This window comes from Myodes glareolus, chromosome X (assembly GCF_982192425.1).
Source record: "Myodes glareolus chromosome X, mMyoGla1.1, whole genome shotgun sequence".
NCBI classification, from domain to species: Eukaryota; Metazoa; Chordata; class Mammalia; order Rodentia; family Cricetidae; genus Myodes; species Myodes glareolus.
In genome coordinates this window covers 30,347,576-30,368,380 of record NC_142053.1, presented here as the reverse complement: position 1 = coordinate 30,368,380, position 20,805 = coordinate 30,347,576, and the positions used below count along the sequence as shown (strand labels likewise).

The 20,805-nt window shown below is 41.0% G+C and overlaps 1 protein-coding gene across 12 annotated transcripts in view; it reads right to left on the bottom strand.

Annotated features, from left to right (window-relative positions):
- LOC146889283 (uncharacterized) overlaps positions 1-20,805 on the bottom strand; it is a 174,738-nt gene that overhangs the window by 75,867 nt on the left and 78,066 nt on the right. For 4 of the 12 annotated variants that reach the window (XM_085684367.2, XM_085684371.2, XM_085684370.2 and 1 more), the window contains one exon: positions 17,144-17,251. The exons of the other annotated variants lie outside the window; for them this stretch is intronic. The gene's annotated coding sequence lies outside the window, so the exon portion shown is untranslated. The remainder of the gene's footprint in view (positions 1-17,143; positions 17,252-20,805) is intronic. 12 annotated transcript variants of the gene reach the window in all.

Here is a 20,805-nt window from a genome sequence, read left to right as displayed (position 1 = left end):
GTCACCCTGGGTGAAACTCCAAGAACAATCATACTTTGGAATTCACGCCATTTGAGGAACTGGCTGCAACTTCTAGTCTTGGCAAAAGTGGTTTTACTAAAGAGAAAGACTACAGCAGGATGGGAAGGGAAAGGTCACAATGTGCTAGGTGCCTGGCCTCCCCTCATAAGGAAAAGTCCTCTGATACTGGCTGTTCTCTTCCTACTATTCCCTTTTATCCATACGGTTTCCTTGAGGCTGTGAGTAGGCGTGTCAAAGGGCAGATAGGGGTCCCTAGCCTAGTAACTTTGAGAGGATATAGCTCTAGGAATGAGACTGGGGGAGCCTGGTTTCCATCACTGAGACATCCATGGGGCAACAAGTTTATTTCTTAGTGGTGGTGTTACAATTTGCTAGTGAACTCAAGGTTCAAATAGTGCCTTTTAAATCATGTTTGTAGGATAGCACTACAGTGTACCTGTGTACGTGTAAAAATACATTACATGGGAAACCGGAGAGGTGGCCTGACAATTAAGAGCACTGGCTGTCCTTTCAGGGGACCAGAGCTCAATTTCCAGCACCAATATGGAGGTTTAAAACACTCTATAACTACGTTTCCATGGGGGATCTGACATTCTTTCTGGTCTCCAAAGGTTCTACACATATGTGGATCACAGACATACAAACAAGCAAAGCACCCATACACATTAAATAATAAAATACAATTTAAAAAGAACACATTGTATGAAATTATCAAACAATAAAAATACTCTTTTTAAATGAAAACTAAGGCTTTTCTTGCCCTCATTTCTAAACGCTTCCAAATTTCCCCTCACAAAACATTTTCAAGGAAGAAGTACCATGTGTCAGGGATAACCTGACATAATGCAAAAATAACCCCTCTTCTCAGATAGAAATGGATTGTTATGCAGATTTCTGTCTTTCAAAAAAACATTCTGACAGAAACAATATAAATGTGGGGTAAATATATTTTCTATCACAGTTTAAAGGGGATCAGTCTAGAAGACAAGGCTCCATGTTTCTGGGTTCATTATAGCAGATCTCAGTGATAATAACAGCAAGGGACAGAAGTTTGCTTCCTGGGGCACAGGATCTAGACAGAAATAAAGGAAGACACCAAGGGCAAGGCACCTTCTGGAACTCATTAGCTTCCTTCCTCCAGCATGACCCCATATCAGAAGAGTTCCATGGTCTTCCAAAATAGCGTCTCTAGCTGGGGACACGTGTGTAATATGTGAGCCTATGAGATACATTTCATATTCAAATCATGATATGGTTTGGATGATCTACTTTGTATGTAAAACTTGTAGAGCAGAGACTGATGAGGGAAAGGGGTGAAAATCCAGGCTTTGTAGAATTTTCTACCCTACATCTGGAGCCAGAGCAGAAGGAATTGAAGACTAAGACTTGTTCTAATTAGTGCATTCACTATGTGATAGTAGATACAACTCTTGGTATCTGCAGAACACTGAGTTTTGATAGACTCCTAGCTACTTAAGTAGCTATAAATGTACAATTGGATGATGTGGTATTTCCCTCTATATGATGTGATTACCATTAATGAATAAAGAAACTGCTTTGGACCTGTGGCAGGGCAGAACTTAGCTAGGCAAGGAAAACTAAAGTAAATGCTGGGAGAAAGGAGATGGAGTCAGAGTGAAGCTACAGAGCTGCTGTTGGAGACAGACATGCTGAAACTTTGCTGGTAGGCCACGACCTCATGGTGACGCACAGATTAATGGAAATGGGTTAAATTAAGATGTAAGAGTTAGCCAATAAGAAGCTAGAACTAATGGGCCAAGCAGTTATTTAAGTTAATATAGTTTCTGTATGATTATTTCGGGTCTGAGCTTCTGGGTGGCTGACAAACAAACAAGCAGCCCTCCACAACAATTGGAGGCACATTTACATGGACAATTATCTAAGGTCATGATGGTATTGGGACAAAAAGTCAAACACTGAGGGACTAATTAACTATTCAGAGAACTACACTAAGCCCAAGAAATATTCTGCCTTGTATAGAAGTGCTCACTGTCCCCATATTTACAAAAAGTTGACAGGAGATATGTGCAAAGAGGGACCTCGTGCAATAATGTTTTCTGTTGCCATGAGGGGTATCCAAGAGAAACAATTGAAAGGGAGAAGGGATTTAATTTGGCTCACAATGGTGCGGGAGAATTATCTGTATTCTGTCAATCATATTTTAATAAAACGCTGATTGGCCAGGCAGGCAGTATAGGCGGGAAAGCCAGACAGGAAGTAGGGGTGGAGCAAAGAGACTGGGAGTATTCTGGAAGCAGAAGCTCTCTCTCAGCCATTCCTGTCCAGACCACCGAAGAGGCAACATGTAACCTGCCTCACTGAGAAAGGTACTGAGCCCATGTGGCTAACATAGATCAGAATAATGGGGTAAGATAAGTCATAAGAACTAATAAGTAGCCTGACCTAACGAGCCAATCAGTTTATAACCTTATGGAGTCCTGTGGGCTTGCCGGTTGTGGGGTACTGGACGGGACAGAAACCCCAACAAGCCGGCCCCCTCATGTTACATATGGCGCCCAGACGTGGATAAATGAATCCACAGAAAGCCTGAGAAAGTTTGGGAAAGAATAGAGTAAAGTATGTTTTCTTGGTAGCAGCAATTTTTCGGTTCTGCTCTGCTTGCTAAAGGCAAGCAAATGCTCTCATCTAAGAGATGCTTCTTGACTCAGCCTTAGCTGCAAAACCTTGCAGCTCATTAAGAGGTCCTGCCACGAAACACTTAAATGCTGTTGGTGAAAAGCTGAACGCATGCTTTTCGGTTTTCAGTCGTAGCAGGAAAAAAGCTGTGCTGTTTTAAAATGCCGGCTTTCTGGGCTGTCCTGCCAGGACAAACTCTGACTCTTGCAGGCAGGCAGTCCGACTGAGTGTGGTCTGTGAGCAGAATGCTGCAGCTTGCTTGCTAGCAAGGACATTGAAACACGACAGAGTTGTGGCAGTGAACACAGTTGTGGCTGGTATCTCAGCTATGAGTCTGGAAAGCTAAGGAATGAGCTGGATCTAGCTGTCAAAGCCACAGCTTTCCATATTGCTTTGTAAATTAAAGGCTCATGTGGTCAGAAAAAGAGAGATAAACAGTAAAGAGAGATTCAAAGAGGAAGAAAACCTCTAAATGGTTTACAGTGTGTATATGCAGGCTAAAAGTTAAAGTTCTTAAAGTTAAAAGGAAAGAAAGAGAGTAGTTGGGTGTGGTGGTACACACCTTTAATCCCAATGCCTGGGAGGCAGAGGCATATTGACCTCTGTGACTTCAAGGGGTAGAGGTAGATTGACCTCTGTGACTTCAAGGTGTGGTAGTACACACCTTTAATCCCAGTGCTGGGGAGGCAGAGACAGACCTCTGTGAGTTCAAGGTGTGGTAGCACACACCTTTAATCCCAGTGCTGGGGAGGCTGAGACAGTGGGGATCTCTGAGTTCAAGGACAGCCTGGTCTACAGAGTTATTCCAGGACAAAGATATATACAGAGAACCTGTCTCAAAAAGCCAAAAGTTAAAAGTAAAAATAAAAGAAATAGAAGTTAAAGTAAAGCCACATAAAGATGGAAAATATACAGAGAATCTTGATACTGTATGCTATTATGCTCTCTTTAAATTGTTTGATTGCTGAGGAAGGAGCAACAACTGCTAAAAGACTTTTGTTTATAAATGCTACTGAACTAACCCAAGATAGGAATTTTGAAAATACCTTGGCTTCAAAATTGAAGTCAAAAGGTATGTTACTTTGGAGAAGAGATTTTGCTTTTGTTTCCACAGAAAACGAGAGACTCTGGATTTATTCAGAGTTAGGAATAATCACCTTTGACCAAGGGAGGCCACCTGAAAAATCTCCGATAGGAACAGATGGCCCAGATGACAGAGGTCTACATCCAGAACTGATTCAAGACTGCTGCCTGAGATGATCGAGACTCAGAATACTCCAGTCATGACTTGATTATAACTCTAAATTTTCTTTAGGTCCCCTTAAGACTATCAGCGCCCCCAACCAGCAGGAAGTAGCCTGAAATACTACGCCCACATTCCCAACAAATGGATTATGGGTATTTTCCTTTGTTTAAAAAAAAAAAAGAGAGGGAAATGGTGCGGGAGAATTATCTGTATTCTGTCAATCATATTTTAATAAAACGCTGATTGGCCAGGCAGGCAGTATAGGCGGGAAAGCCAGACAGGAAGTAGGGGTGGAGCAAAGAGACTGGGAGTATTCTGGAAGCAGAAGCTCTCTCTCAGCCATTCCTGTCCAGACCACCGAAGAGGCAACATGTAAGCTGTCACACTGAGAAAGGTACTGAGCCCATGTGGCTAACGTAGATAAGAATAATGGGGTAACATAAGTTATAAGAGCTAATAAGTAGCCAGAGCTAAGGGCCAATCAGTTTATAACCTTATGGAGTCCTGTGTGTAATTTTTCTTTGTTGCTTGCCGGCTGTTGGGGTACTGGGAGGGACAGAAACCCCAACAAGCCAGCCTTCATACTACATCACAAGTTTTGGAGCTTTCAGTGCACAGTCATCTTACTGAGGGAGAACATCATAGCTATAAAGAGCATATGTAGCTGAGCTGTTAAACTTATTACATATGGGAAGATGAAGTGGACAACTGGGAAGTTATACCTTCAAAAGCATAACTGCTATAACCCATTTCTTCCACTATAGCCCTACTTTCCACAGCTCTACCACACCCCCAATAAACTAATCGCTTTTACTACCACTACTAAATTAAACTATTGAGGAGGTCTGAGATCTCATGGTTTAATTGTCTGTGAAATTACCTGAGGAGTCACAAACAGAGGTGTATTGTGGGAAGCAGATGAAGTCCTGAGTCAATGTGTACTATTAGCATGAGCATGGTCATGTCAAGGACCCCAGTGCCTCGGACTCATGAGAATGCCAAGACCTTCCCTGGATCAGACTCAGGAAAATGGCAAGGTCTTCACATAGGAGAGCATGGATGTTGACAGTACATGTGGGAAGTATCAACCACAGCCCCCTCTGCCTCTGTAACTACATCCTGAGACTTTTCCTCTACAGAGACTAGATAACCTGCCTCCTCTTTCAGCCGCATATAATAAACACATTGAGTTTCCAGGCTGCTCATGTATCTCCATCAAAGCACCCAGTCCACAGAAGAATGGGTAAAGAAAATGTGATACATTTTCACAATGGACTATTACTCAGCTATTAAAAAGTGATATTATGAAATTTGCAGGCAAAAGGATGGCACTAGAAAAGTATCTTCCTGGATGAGGTAACGCAGACCACTCAGAAAGACAAAGGTGGTATGTATTAACTTATATATGGGTATTAACTGTTAAGTCATTGATAGACAAACTATAACTCATTTAACTACAGAGGTTAGATAGAGTAAAGCACTAGGAAGGAGGGATGGATGTCTCTTGGAAGAGGCGATAAAATAGGTTGTTATGGCTAGATGGGACTGGAACAGGAGGATCAAGTGAGAAAGGGGAAAGGAGAAGGAGGTCAGGGAAGAAATATGGGGAGAGAAATTAAAATTAAAGGCCATTTGAGGGGTAGTATAGAAACCTAATGTGGTAGAATCTTCATAAAGTATATCCATATATGAAGGTGATCTAAATGAAACTGCCAAATAATGGAGAAGACAGAGCTGCCCTGGCCATCTTTCAGTCGAGCTGGTAACTACGTAGAGTCTTTTCTCCTACATATAGCATCCTTTATACCGGGAGGTACCCTACACGCTACCAAACAAGAAATGGAAATACAAATCCAGCCAAAAACTCTTTGATCTAAAATGGTGTCCTGCCTGCAAAATAGGCTATGGCAAAGGTGGTACAAAATTTGTTAGAGTAACCAACCAATACCTGATTTGACTTAAAGTCAACTCCATGAAGTAAAACCCATACTCAACTCAACACTGTTTGGGTGACCAGGAACTATCAGAGATTAGATAGCTCAGGGGGCCTAGAGAATACTACTGATCTTTTTTTACAAAGTAGCAATAAAAGGACTCTGAATGATATTAGGCTCTACTCATAAAGCAGTGCCTTGTTCAACCATCATCAGAGAAGCTTCCTCCTGCCATACATGGAAACAAATAGAGAGACTCACACGCAGACATTATGATGAAAGTGAAAGACCTTGGAACACACAGCTCTAAATGGGATGTCTCCATCAAATCCTTCCCCTCAGAGCTCAGAGAACCCTTGTAGAAAAGGAGGCAAAAACAGTGTAAGAGCCAGAGAGGACGAAGGACACCAAGAAAACAAGACCCTCTAAATTAACATATTCAAAGCTCATATGAACTCATGAAGACTGAAGCAGCATGCACAAGGCCTACACTGGTGTGTATTTTATGTGTGTGTTTATCATGGCTTCCGGTTTAGTGTTTATATGGAATTTATTAGTAGTATTATATTATATGAGATTTGAGTGTATAAATGAGTTGGTCTCTAATTCTTGTATCTTCTTTTGGGCTCTTCCCCTTCCTTTATTTTGTTTTGTCCAATTCCAATGCATTAATTTTTATTTTGTCTTATATTGCATGTATTGTATTGTTTGGCACTGTGTTGTATTAGTATCCCTTAGAAGCATGTTCTTTTCTAATGAGATACAGAAAGGAAGTAGATCCAGCTGGAAGGAGAGGTGGAGAAGACCTAGGAAGAACAGAGGAGAGAGAAACTGTAATCAGGATATATTATGTGAGAAAAAAATCTATTCTCAATAAAAGGGGAAGCAGAGGGTACACTTTTATGTTTCTGGGGTTACTGAGGCCAGTAAATAAGAATATGTTAGTCAAAGCCTATAGCAGCTCTCTCACAGGAAGCGTGAATGAGACCTTCAAGTGCACTGCATTGTTGTCAGTGCAACTAGTAAAAGAGTAAGGAACACCACAGTGTCTGCCACTAAAAGTCAATTTCAGATGTCTTTGTCACAAAAAAATAAAATGTCTGAGATAATGGACATTTGGAATTATTCATCCATTCAGTGCTATATCTAAAAATTATACTGTTACATTGTAATACATAAATGCATACTACAGTTTGCAAATATGCAATTGCAGTCAAACTTACATGGTTTCAAGCTGACAAACATCTGAGTGAATGCAGCAGGGAAAGCGGTGCTAAGAGGCTGCAGATACTGCCAAACTCCCACCGTCCCTTCTCTTTTGTGAAAGTCACATTAACAAGAAAAGGAAATGTGCATTCCTTCCTCTCTCACAGTGCAAACAAGTGACAGCTTTCATCTCCCCTCACACCCTGCATTCATCATCCTAAATAAACACGCAGACTGGCTAGTGCGTGCTGCTTTACCGAGCAGCTGCAATACACTGTGTCAACATTACCACCACCCCAGAGAGTTCTCCATAAAGAGCTTTGGGAGTCATTCTTCTCCCTCTCTTTGGAAACTTCCCTTTCTGCTCTGATGCTGCAATAATGCAGAGTTGCTTCCCGAGGAAGAACAAAGACCATGATTGCAAGGAAGATTCAAGAAGCCTAATACTCATGAATCTTACCTTGGGTATTGATTGGATAAATAGCCCCAGGTGGGAGGGCTTCCTTGCCATTTGTGCTTCCTCAGAGGCAGTCGGCAATGATGGTGATTTTGGTATTGATCAGTTAAACCACTAGTTCCCACATCCTGCTTCATACTACAGTCTACCAGGGGCTTGAAAATGTTTAACTCCCACCCTTAGCCATTCTGATGGAAATGGCACAGGTCCATAGCAAGGATTAGGAATTTTAATTTTCCCTGTGTTTCTGTTACACAACAAACTTCAGAAATTCCTGACACAAATCCTTCAAGTTATATTTTTTGTATAATATTTCGTTAAGCATTCCTGCATTGTTCTAGACAGCCATATGCAGCTTGTGTGCATGAGCGTGTGCATGTGTGTGGCTTTCTGGTAGATGCATAGCTTTCTTTGATTTATACTTAGCCTTACATCAACTTTCTATTCATTTGAATTTATTTTTGTTATCAAATTTAATTATTAACCTACCCATAACAAAATTATAGGTAAACATATTCTTGAGCAAATTATCCATCCCAAGACATCTTTATAAGATACAATTGCTCTCCTATGCCTGTAAAGTTCAATTTTAATTTCACTGTTTGTGTTGTGCTCCTCTTTAAGGGTGCAAATTTTTAGACTCATTTATTTTATGTTTTGCTTACAAGTATGTATGTATACCACATGAATGTCTGGTACCCGAGGAGGCCAGAAGAAAATGTCAGATTTCCAGGAACTGGAGTTACCACTGGGTTGTAAGCCACTATGTGGGTGCTGAAAACAGAACACTAAACTGTCCTTTGAAAAAGAAACAACCCCTTTCAATTGCTGAGCCATCTCTTCAGTCCTAAGGATATACATTTCATGGATCACTTCAGGGGAATAAATACTGTAGTAAAACCCTCTTTGTGTGACTATGTCTAAGTTCCCTCACTTCTCAGAACATGTCTGCAGGCATGTAATATCATCGTGAGCATGTCTTTTATACTTCTGGCTTAAGCAAGGCTGCTACTTTGTGTATGGCTATGAATGGATATTTTTTAAGCAGTACAAGGATTTTCTGCTAATTTGTATAAAGTCCTGGAATTGTGAGGAAATGGGGATTCCAGAACTCATTTACTCTAGTTGATCACTTCCTTTTAAGATAGGAAAACCAAGGCCCAGAGAGATAAATTAGCTTGAACACTAAGGTAATCGATAAGTTTCTGAAGGGCTCAAACTAGAATGCATTCAATATGCTTGTTCTGTAGCAGCATTATAATGCCTACTGTTGTACTGTTCTCCAGCACTGCTCAGAACAGCAAGATGGTAACGTGCCTAAGAATGTAGCCATTAAAGTCATATTATTTTTCCTGAGAGAAAGCAAGTCATCCTAGCGTGGCTGTGTTCATTGTTGTATACAGTACAGATCGGATGAGAGAGTCCAAAAGAAACTAGTTTTTAAGGAATTCTAGAGGGAAAAATCTCTATTGGAGAAATCTCATCTTAAGATGGACAAACGAGGTCTAGTAAGCATGCCTTACGTCACTAGAAGGTCACCATGTGAAGGCGGCATTATCTCTTCTGTGTATATACATGTAGCCTAGTGCCAACATAAAAGAATTTCAGGGAAGAGCATGATGCTAGCAAGATCATAGAATAGGAGTTTTCTAGAAGTTATTCCCTCTCAGAAACAGCAGTTTAGACATCCTGCTTAGAAAAAATTACCCCTACAAGATCTAAAAAAGAATCAATATTAGTGTTTTAAAAACCTGAATAGAAGCAGAAATAGTAACCAGTACATTTAAGAAGTCAGGACTCTGCAATGCTCATGTCACCCCCGTCTCAATAATTATCTCACAGAAGGGAGAGGTAGCTCAACATGTGGGAAAGAAAGTAAAATCCTCAGATAATTTAGCAGTAGATCCTAGGACCAGCCCTGCTCCAGTGAACTCCAAGGTAAGGTCTACCCCCATGGCTTTATGAACTAAGTCTTCATGTCCACGTAGCACTAAGCCCTCTCCATGGACCTATGCACAAGCTAGCTTCTTTGAGCACAATTACTAGTCACACCCTCCACACAGCCAGTTGACAGACCCTTCCCAGTGGTACCCAGTACCAGACTACCACACCTAACTCAAATGCCAGGCACCTGTGCAGTGAGGGAACCATTTTATCTGTCTGGTGACCCAGGGACCAGGCCAGCCTGTGACAGATTGATGCTTGCCAGACCGTACATCTGGAATCTCTCGGCATGCTCCCTAAACCCATCTGTAAATATTGTTAGAGGTGGCCATGTCTTCAAGTATGCAGACACCAGTGCATAGCTATAAGGATCATAAATAATGAAGAAATGAAGAGCTCACTAAAGGAACAAAACGAAGCACTCATCCCTGATACTAAAGAAGAAAAATCTATAAAGTGAATGAAAAACTCAACATAATTTTCCTCATGAAGTCAGATAACTGCTGGAGAACACAGAAGAATAAAAAAGCAAAGTCAGGAAAACAATTTGTGCATAAAAGAAATTTAAAAATGAAAGCGAAGCCATAAAAAGAGAATGAAACAGAAACTCTAAAAGTGAAGGACAAAATGTCTGAAATGGAAAATGTCATAAAGATTGTCAACATGAGAGTTAGCTGAACATAAGAACCAGTCCCTCGTCATGAATACTGGCCATTTGAAATTATTCACAGGAACAAAAGGGGGAAAAGAATGAAAACGATTTAGAAAGCATAGAATGAAAAAGCATCAAGCCAAGCAATGTGCACCCTAGAGAAATTGTGAAATGATCATTAAAGAAAAAGGACGCAGAAGACTAAAGAAATGAGAGAAAGGATTTCCAGAAAAATAACCACCTCTGCTCTAGCCAAAGAACACCAAAAATAACTAATCTTAAGCTACTGTCACTAATAGACAATATGGTAAAACATGCAGAAGTCAAAATCATGAGAGGCTCTTGAAAACATCAAGATATAAGCAGCTTATCGCATTCAAAGAAACATTCAGAAGCTAGCTCTTAAGGAACCTTGAAGCCAACACAAAAGATGATATGCTTTATATATCCAAAGTTATAAACGTTATAGCACTTACAACTAGGAATTCTATAACTAATAAATGAAAGAAAAAATTCCAGACAAACAAAAGGTTAAGGAGCCCTGGCACCTGCCCTATAAGAAATTTAAAAGAGAGTCCTTTAAATCAGATCAAAAGGTGAATAGCAATATGAAACTCTAAAGACAAAAATTCAGTAAAATCAAAATATTCTGATAGCATAAAGACAGTGCATAAACACCTCTTAACATTGAGGAAAAGGTTTTAAAAAAGACTCTCTAAAGAGAGTTCAGAGGTTAGCCGGGCAGTGGTGGTACACGCCTTTAATCCCAGCACTCAGGAGGCAGAGGCAGGTGGAACTCTGTGAGTTCAAGGCCAGCCTGGTCTATAAAGCCAGTTCCAGAACAAGTTCCAAAGCTACAGTAAAACCCTGTTTAGAAGAGAGAGAAAGAGAGAGAGAGAGAGAGAGAGAGAGAGAGAGAGAGAGAGAGAGAGAGAGAGATTTAAGAGGTTAAAAGTACCTGGCCTACACTGATGAATATCTTGCGCATCACCATAGAACCTTCATCCGGCAATGGATGGAGATAGAGACAGAGACCCACATTGGAGCACTGAACTGAGCTCCCAAGGTCCAAATGAGGAGCAGAAGGAGGGAGAACATGAGCAAGGAAGTCAGGACCATGAGGGGTACGTCCACCCACTGAGACGGTGGGGCTGATCTAATAGGAGCTCACCAAGGCCAGCTCAACTGGATCTGATGGAGCATGTGATCAAACCGATCTCTCTGAACGTGACTGACAATGAGGGCTGACTGAGAAGCCAAGGACAATGGCTCTGGGTTTTGATTCTACTGCATGGACTGACTTTATGGAAGCCTGGTCTGTTTGGATGCTCACCTTCCTAGACCTAGATGAAGAGGGGAAGAAGGGAGGACCTTGGACTTCCCACAGGGCAGGAAACCCTGACTGCTCTTAGGACTGGAGAGGGAGGGGGTGGGGGAGGGGAAGGGAAATGGAAGGAGTGGAGGAGGTGGAAATTTTCAATAAATAAATAAATAAATAAATAAATAAATAAGTACCTGGCCTACTGCAAGAGGACCAGGGTTTAGTTCCTAGTATCTACATCAGGAAGCTCACAAGAACCTATAAATCCAGTTCCTGGTGTTCTAAAGTCCTCTTCTTGCCTCCACAGGTACTGCATGTATGTGGTGCACATACAAACAGGTATACTCACATACATATACAAAAATAAATCTAAATAGCTTTTAGGGAATTTATTCACTTTTATTTTATGAGTATATGTGTTTTTGTTGGCATGTGTGTCTGCGAGACACACACACACACACACACACACTGCCCACAGAATCCAGAAGAGGTGTGAGACTTGAATCCAGGTCCTCTGAAAGACCAAGCAGTGCTCTTAACTGAAGAGCCATCCCTCCAGTCCCAAATTAGTTTTCTTAATGTTAAAAGACAAGGGTATTTTAAAATATCGATACCAGGCTGGAGAGATGGCTCAGAGGTTAAGAACACTGCCTGCTCTTCCAGAGGTCCTGAGTTCAATTCACAGCAACCACATGGTGGCTCACAATGAGACCTGGTGCCCTCTTCTGGTGTATAGGTGTACATGCAGGCAGAACACTGTATACATAATAAATGATTCTAAAAAAAATATTTTAAAATATCAATACTAATAATTTGTTAATGGACCAAACATTCATAAGAACCTATAAATTTTGAGCCAGGAGTGGTGGTGCATACCTGCAATGCCAGCACTTGGGACATAGAGGCAGGGATATCAGGAAACCCAAGGCCAGTCTTCACTAAGGGTTGAGAGTAACATGAGCTACATGATGGTCTTCTAAGAAAACAAAAAAGGTGTAAACTCTGACATCAGTAACACAAAATACAGAGAAAAGAGGACATTAAGGTGTGCAGTTATTATATATGGTCAATATGTTATCGATTGTTTAAGATAAATTGTTACAACCAGAATAAAAAACAAAATCGATATGCAGAAAATAAGAGGAATAGGCTACAACAATAACCAAGAACGGAACTAAGGAACTATAGTCAGAAGACAATGTGCAAAAAGCAGCAAGTCCTTATCTATAAATAATTATTTAAATGTAAATAGATTAAATTCCCAATCAGAAGATGTAGAGGAGGACCAGTCAGCTGGCTGAGTATGTAAATAGGTTCTTGCACCAAACCTGAAAACATCAGTTTCTCCCAGGAACCTGCATGATTGAAGCAGAAAACTGACTCCTCATAATTGTCTTCTTACCTCTGAATGCATGCCCATACCCATACACACACACACACACACACACACACACACACAAAAAAAAAAGCTTTAAGATGTATGAAAACTGAACAGTTTAAAAACAAATATTCAAATGCATGCTGTATGCTGTATATACAATAGCCTCACTTTAGCTTTAAGGACAATTAAAGTTTTTCAGGGAAATTTATATATGAAGAAGCATCATCATTTTTAAGTTTAAAATAACAGATTTCATTATGGTGTTTTCATACATGTATATATCACAGTACATTGCCCATATTTGCCCCAATTATGATATTCATATATGTCATTATATTTTGCTCTTGTCATATCCCCCCATCGCCACTGCCAGCACTCTCTATTCTTCTCTATGCTTTTGAAGTTCCCTGTTCTTCTCTATGCTTTTGAAGCTCAAGGACAATTTTATTAGAGTTTGAGAGAACAAGCAAGCTGTAAATCTTGGCAGTTACTGGAAGAAGGGAGATACAGAAGAAGAAAAAAGAAACCCATGTCTTTTGAGTTAGGTCAGCAATGGAACTTGGCAAGCAGCTGTAGGATGGTGGGGGGAGGGAATTATACTCAGACAAAGCAGTGAGAAAGCTCAGAGTATCTGCTTTGAGTTGGTTCCCTTCCTCCACACAGATAGTCTCTCCTTTTCCATTTGCACCCCGTGTATTCTACTGACTTCCGTCTCTCTTTTTATAGTTTTTCATTTAATTTGTTTGCTTTTATTCTGAGATCAGTTCCTTGTATGTAGCTCTGCCTGACCTGGAACACAGTGTGTGAGTGTGTGTGTGTGTGTGTGTGTATGTGTGTGTGTGTGTGCACACATATATGTTATGTACAAATATACAAATATACCCCTAATAGGTATAGAGCACACAACATTCTTCCTGCCTTAACCTCCCTAGTGCCAGAATTACAAGCATAAGCCACTTCACTCATCTATGAATCTAGTTTGATGATGTCATACGTCTACAGTCATGGATGAGAGTTGCCACTGCAGTTCTCAACAGAAAAACTCCCAGCTACAAAGGAGCTAGAAGCACCAGGGCTCCAGCTTCTAACATAAAAGCTGAAGACACACAAGAGACAGGCAGATGTGTAAAGATTGCTATGAACAGGGTACACAGAAGAGAGAAATCTCATATGCATGCCCCTAAATATGATTTAGTAACTAATGGTTCTATATTAGCATTTTTCTCCCATTTCAAAATGACATGTTTTAATTCTGGAGAATATGTCTGACTGATCTCTGCCTAGGGGCTGCCACCAAACAGTATTCAAACACAGAGTTTACAAATAATGGAGATGAAAACGTCATGGACAAAATATTTAGCAAAACACTAGAGAAAATCCTTCTCTCGGAGCTTCACAAGGCAGGAATGAGGGAATTACCATACAGGTGTATCTTTGCAAGCAAAATGTCATCTATACATCCACCAGGTAAATATTTACTTTGAACCTCCTCTCTGCCAGTCACTGTGGCATAGAAGGATGGTAAGTCCTCACCCCCAAAAGGGTTGTGAAGCAGAGATATAAGTCAGATGGCATCTAAAGTGCAGCATAAAGAATGATCTGATGGCTAAAAATGAAACTTAGGCTGCTATGCTGTAAAGAGAAGCTCCAAGGCAGATTAGGAACGAAGGATAGGGTTTTCAGAAGTGACTCATGGAATACCTGTGCCAAGTGCGAGAGTTACACAAATACCTAAGACACTTGCTTCTATTCTGGGAACTCTGGGAGCTCACAGAAGACAGAAGGGAAATGAGGCAATGTATCCATCCAATAAGTTAGGCAGTAGAAAAAGCTGATCAAAGCGCCTTGTAGGAGCGTGAAGAAAAGAGCTGCAAATTCTGAATTTGCTACTTCTCTTTCATAGCTCAACCCCACTTCTGTGACTACAGCAGACCAAGTAAGTTCCCACAACGATGTTCTGCCATGCCCAGGGCAAAGATCATTGTCAAGACTGGACATAATGACACATGCCTCTAATCCCAGCACTAGGGCGGCAGAGGAAGTGGATCTCTGTAAATTTGAGGTCAGCCTGGTCTACAGAGCGAGATCCAGGACAGTCAGAGTTATGTAAAGAGATACTGGAGAGAGAGAGAGAGAGAGAGAGAGAGAGAGAGAGAGAGAGAGAGAGAGGAGTTCTTCAAGTCTTCATAGAGGCAGAGCTACTCATTACCAAAGAGAAACCACACTGACTTCTAAATTCCTATGTGTTTCAGTGTGCGAGCTCTGATAAACACTATCAGGCCCCAAATATTTCTTCCCTTTCCCTCCAAAGCCGAGCTATTTGCTTTTTATTTGGGAAACTAGGTTTATAGTTAAGGGCCTGAAATAATTAATTAGTTCTGCTGGAATCTTGCAGCTCACAGACGAACACAACTAAAAATGACTTACTATTTGTGTCAATAGGATGTATCTCAGCTATAGCATACTTACCTAACTTGCATTGGGATTCAATTCACAACATTGAAAAAAAAAAACAGCGCAGAGTAGCTACTGAATGCGTCCTGAGATGCATTCAATCAATGATGCCCTAATTAAGAAGACTCAAGTATTGAGAACCAGCAAGCCACACAGCCAGAGAACTTGAAGAAATCTTTGAGATGTGTAATGTATGTCAACTACTTAACTTGACAGATAATCAAATTCAGGAAAAAGGAAAATGCTGAAGACCCAACAAGTGGTTGAGAGGAGTATTGGAACTACACTCTGGGCTTCTAAACTACGCTAGGCTAATGTCAAAATAGCAGGTCACCCTATGAGAATTATGAGAGCTTGTAAGAGAAGACAAATTGAGAGCTCTAAGATCCAGCTGACCCACCTCCCCAATCACCGGAAATCCCCACTCCAATAATAGCCCTGGAAAAAAAGTGAGTCTGAGCTCATTAAAGTCCCTCCCAAATGTCCTTGTGTTATCCTGTCACTACCCTCCACACACATGAAAAACAACCACCACCTCTGATTTGGAGGGAAAGCAAAGCAACAGAATTGGCTCGCTCTCTTTTTGAATAACCTTGTTTAGTTAAATGGAAAAAATAAATAAGGAATAAGACAGAACCAAAAATTAAGAGAAGCAGCTCTCATTTCAGGGGGCGTGGCCGTATGAATGGGTCACATACCAGCACATATTCACTGACAGCGTGAGTTCTTTTTCATAGGATATAAATGAACAAGTATTATTCCAAAGTGTCTCTCAGTATCTTCATTTGGTTTCTTTTGCTTTTGTTTAAAACAAAGTCTTTGTTTATTGCTCAAGGTGACCTTGAATTCATACTCCCCTGCCTCAGTTTCCCTGGTGCTGTGGGAATTCATTTAGTGAATAGCTTTTTGGATACCGACACACTAAGGCATGGTCTGAGGTCCTCCGTGTAGACTGATAAGCGCAGAGGAAAAGTGAGTTCGCTCTCTTGACTGGTGGTCTGAGTTTCTGTACACAGCTCCCAACACAGACAGAGAGGGCCCTGGCGGCTTTCTTATTGTGAGTGTTCCCCAAATAAACAGTTGTTATCCTTTATTCTGGGCACTCGTGGACTTCCTTAATTACGTCTACACCCTGGTGCTAAGATTACAGGTGTGTGTCACCATACCTAGCTCCCAAGCGTTTCTTGGATTTGTAGGGCACAGTCCACACTGCGGTATGGAAGGGAAAAGAATGATTCATCCTGGACGGAGGGAAAGTGCCTGTGGGGGGCAGACAGCTCTGAAAGGGAACAAATGAAAGACTCCAGTATGAGCCATGACCTGGTCCTCCTCCTGTGAACCTGAGCCAGCCTTGGGAGGTTGCCAGAAAGCCAAGATAAGGAATGAGAAGAGAATTTCGGTTATGAAAAATGAAGACACAGGGCTATTATATACCGAATATTTCTTCATTCCCCCTTTGTATCTCCTGAAACAAGAGGTCCCTGGATCTAAACACTTAATATCTTTGTAATGCAGGGGACTAGTGGTACCAAACTGAAACGATAAAGCTCTCAAAGAGATCTGAACAAATAGATCCTTTCAAACATGGCTTCAAAACCAACAATTATTACTAATCAAACTCAAAGAGGGAGAAAACCTTTTAAGCATTCTAGTACAGAACTGCTCTTATCTCAAATCCTGCTCGTTCAAACAGAAGGGAATTACATGGCTCTTATTGATATCCTTGTCCTAGTTCCAAATTCAGCCAGAATCAAATAAGGGAAAAGAAAAGAGTAGGGAGCAATGAGAAAAAAAAATCTTCACAAAACAAAGGCCTTACAGGGCCCTTTAAGACCCAATTTACACAGATGTTTCGGGATCCTTTCTTACCTAGATCAGAGAAAGAGCAGTTTTGCAAGTGCTCACTTAAGTTGATTTGCAGCCACACTAACTCGGACCCCCAGAGATGCCAGGTACACAGCACATCACAGCCAGGCCCTGTGGAAAGCGAACATCCACTTGAGATTGCTAGATGGTTTTCAGTCAAGTGTTGTGATGAACTCGAAGTCCCTTCCTTCAAGGCAGATGGAGTATAGCACATTGTTCATTCTCTATGCAGATGTCAGAAAAGTAGCTCTGTTAGAAATGTGATACAGCAGCCTATGGTCGTGAAAGTGACTGAAATTTTAAAGAAAGCCAATACGTTGAAACAATCCTTTCTTTCCTGGCTTACCTTATTCCAGTACGGTAATCAAGCTAAAAATGGGAGATCACATTGTCTCTTCTACAGGGTAGAAACTATTTGCTTTGAAGCGCCAGATAGGCCTCAGATAGACCAAGTACTTACGCCAGGCAAATATAAATTTTTAGCAGCTATGAAAACTTCAAGCGCTTTCAAGTGGTTTCAAGCACATTAGTCCTGCTTTACACAAAGCATAAAAATCTGGTGGATGGTAAAAATAATAATGTTGGTCATCCAAACAGCTTGAATGTGAATCATCCACTCCAGCAATCCAGATTGATTTAATGCCCTTTGGGCAGTATGACTCAGTTCTTCCCCAGAAAACTTGTGGATAATCAGCATCTCATTTAGGTCCCATTCATACTCCTCTTTGGTTCTGCATAAAGAAACCAAACTGATAGTTTCCCGTGATCCGGCCTGGAATTATGGCCTTAAGTGACTGGGCCTCCGTGGAAAGACCCTTGGTATTACAGAAAACCCGAAGTCATAAACCCTTGCTACCTTATGCTTATCAGATCTCTTTGGCAATTGATATTATCTAGAGATAATAACAAAGGTCAGTGCATGCCAGAGAAAACCAAAATCTTGGCATAGCTTGGGGAAAGCACTGTTACTGCTGCTTTTAAATAAAAGTAACTCAACATCTGAATATCCATCATATACTTAATAATTTGGATTGAAAAATCTACCTTATGTCATACGGTTTTTACCCTTAATGCTGATTTATCACTATTTTCAACATGTAACATGAGGGCTGGCTTGTTGGGGTTTCTGTCCCTCCCAGTACCCCAACAGCCGGCAAGCAACAAAGAAAATCACACACAAGACTCCATAAGGTTATAAACTGATTGGCTCATTAGGTCAGGCTTCTTGTTAACTCTTATAACTTATATTATCCCATTATTCTCATCTATGTTAGCCATAATGGCTCCGTACCTTTCTCTGCTGGGCAAGTTACATGCTGCCTCTTCGGTGGTCTGTACAGGGATGCCGAGGGAGCTCTGCTTCCAGAATACTCCCAGTCTCTTTGCTCCACCCCTACTTCCTGTCTGGCTTTCCCGCCTATACTGCCTGCCTGGCCAATCAGCGTTTTATTAAAATGATTGACAGAATACAGACAATTCTCCCGTATCATTTCCCTCTTTTTTTTTTTTTTTTAAACAAAGGAAAATACCCATAGTCCATTTGTTGGGAATGTGGGCGTAGTATTTCAGGCTACTTCCTGCTGGTTGGGGGCGCTGATAATCTTATGGGGACCTAAAGAAAACTTAGAGTTATAATCAAGTCCTGACTGAAGTATCCTGGGTGTCTTGATCATCTCAGGCTGCAGTCTTGAATCAGTTCTGGATGTAGAACTCTGTCATCTGGGCCATCTGTTCCTGTCGATTTCTCAGGTGGCCTCCCTTGGTCAAAGATGATTTTTCTTAACTCTGAATAAATCCATAGCCTCTCATTTTCTGTGGAAACAAAAGCAGAATCTCTTCTCCAAAGTAACATACCTTTTGACTTCAGTTTTGAAGCCAAGGTATTTTCAAAATGTCTATCTTGGGTTAGTTCAGCAGCATTTATAAACAAAAGTCTTTTGGTGACTGTTGCTCCTTCCTCAGCATTCAAACAATTAAAAGAGAGCATAATAGCATACAGTATCAAGATTCTCTGTGTATTTTCCATCTTTATGCAGCTTTATTTTACTTCTATTTCTTTTATTTTTACTTTTACTTTTTGAGACAGGCTCTCTGTATATCTTTGTCCTGGAATAACTCTGTAGACCAGGCTGTCCTTGAACTCACAGAGATCCTCCTGTCTCTGCCTCCACAGTGCTGGGATTAAAGGTGTATGCTACCACACCTTGAACTCACAGAGATCTGTCTGTCCCTGCCTCCCAGGCATTGGGATTAAAGGTGTGCACTACCACACCTTGAAGTCACAGAGGTCAACTCCCTCTGCCCCTTAAAGTCTCAGAGGTCAACGTACCTCTGCCTCCCAGGCATTGGGATTAAAGGTGTGTACCACCACACCCTATTTCTCCCTTTTTTTTTTTAATGACTTTAACCTTTAGCCTGTATATATTTTTAACACATTGTAAACTCTTTAGAGGTTTTTTTCATCTTTGAATCTCTCTTTACTGTTTATCTCTCTTTTTCTGACCGTATGAGCCTTTAATTTACAAAGCAATATGGAAAGCCGTGTCTTTGACAGCTAGATCCAGTTTATTCCTTAGCTTTCCAGACTCATAGCTGAGATACCAGCCACAGCTGTGTTCACTGCCACAACTTTATGGCGTTTCAAGGTCCTTGCTAGCAAGAAAGCTGCAGCATTTTGCTCACAGACCACTCTCAGTCGGACTGCCTGCCTGAAAGAGTCAGAGTTTGCCCTGGCAGGACAGCCCAGAAAACCAGCATTTTAAAACAGCACAGCTTTTTTCCTGCTACAGCTTAAAACCGAAAAGCATGCATTCAGCTTTTCATCAACACCGTTTAAGTGCTTCGCGGCAGGACCTCTTAAAAGAGCTGCAAGGTTTTGCAGCTAAAGCTGAGTCAGGAAGCCTCTCTTAGATGAGAGCATTTGCTTGCCTCTAGCAAGCAGAGCAGACCCGAGAAATTGCTGCTACCAAGAAAACATGCTTTACTCTATTTTTTCCCAAGCTTTCTCAAGCTTTATGTGGATTCAGTTATCCACGTCTGGGCGCCATATGTAACATGAGGGCTGGCTTGTTGGGGTTTCTGTCCCTCCCAGTACCCCAACAGCCGGCAAGCAACAAAGAAAATCACACACAAGACTCCATAAGGTTATAAACTGATTGGCTCATTAGGTCAGGCTTCTTGTTAACTCTTATAACTTATATTATCCCATTATTCTCATCTATGTTAGCCATAATGGCTCCGTACCTTTCTCTGCTGGGCAAGTTACATGCTGCCTCTTCGGTGGTCTGTACAGGGATGCCGAGGGAGCTCTGCTTCCAGAATACTCCCAGTCTCTTTGCTCCACCCCTACTTCCTGTCTGGCTTTCCCGCCTATACTGCCTGCCTGGCCAATCAGCGTTTTATTAAAATGATTGACAGAATACAGACAATTCTCCCGTATCATCAACAAATGTAAATCTGTTTATATTTACATTTTAAAAACTCAAACTGGATTCAAAATGCTGTAAGAAAATGTTTTCACAGAATCACACTGAGACAATTAGGAATCATTTGCAACTGACAGACCACTTGAAAACTGGAAATAAGTATTATATTTTAGAGTGGTTTATTTAAAGACTGGGCAAATAAATATTTTTATATAAAGCTAATAATTAAACTTTGAATGG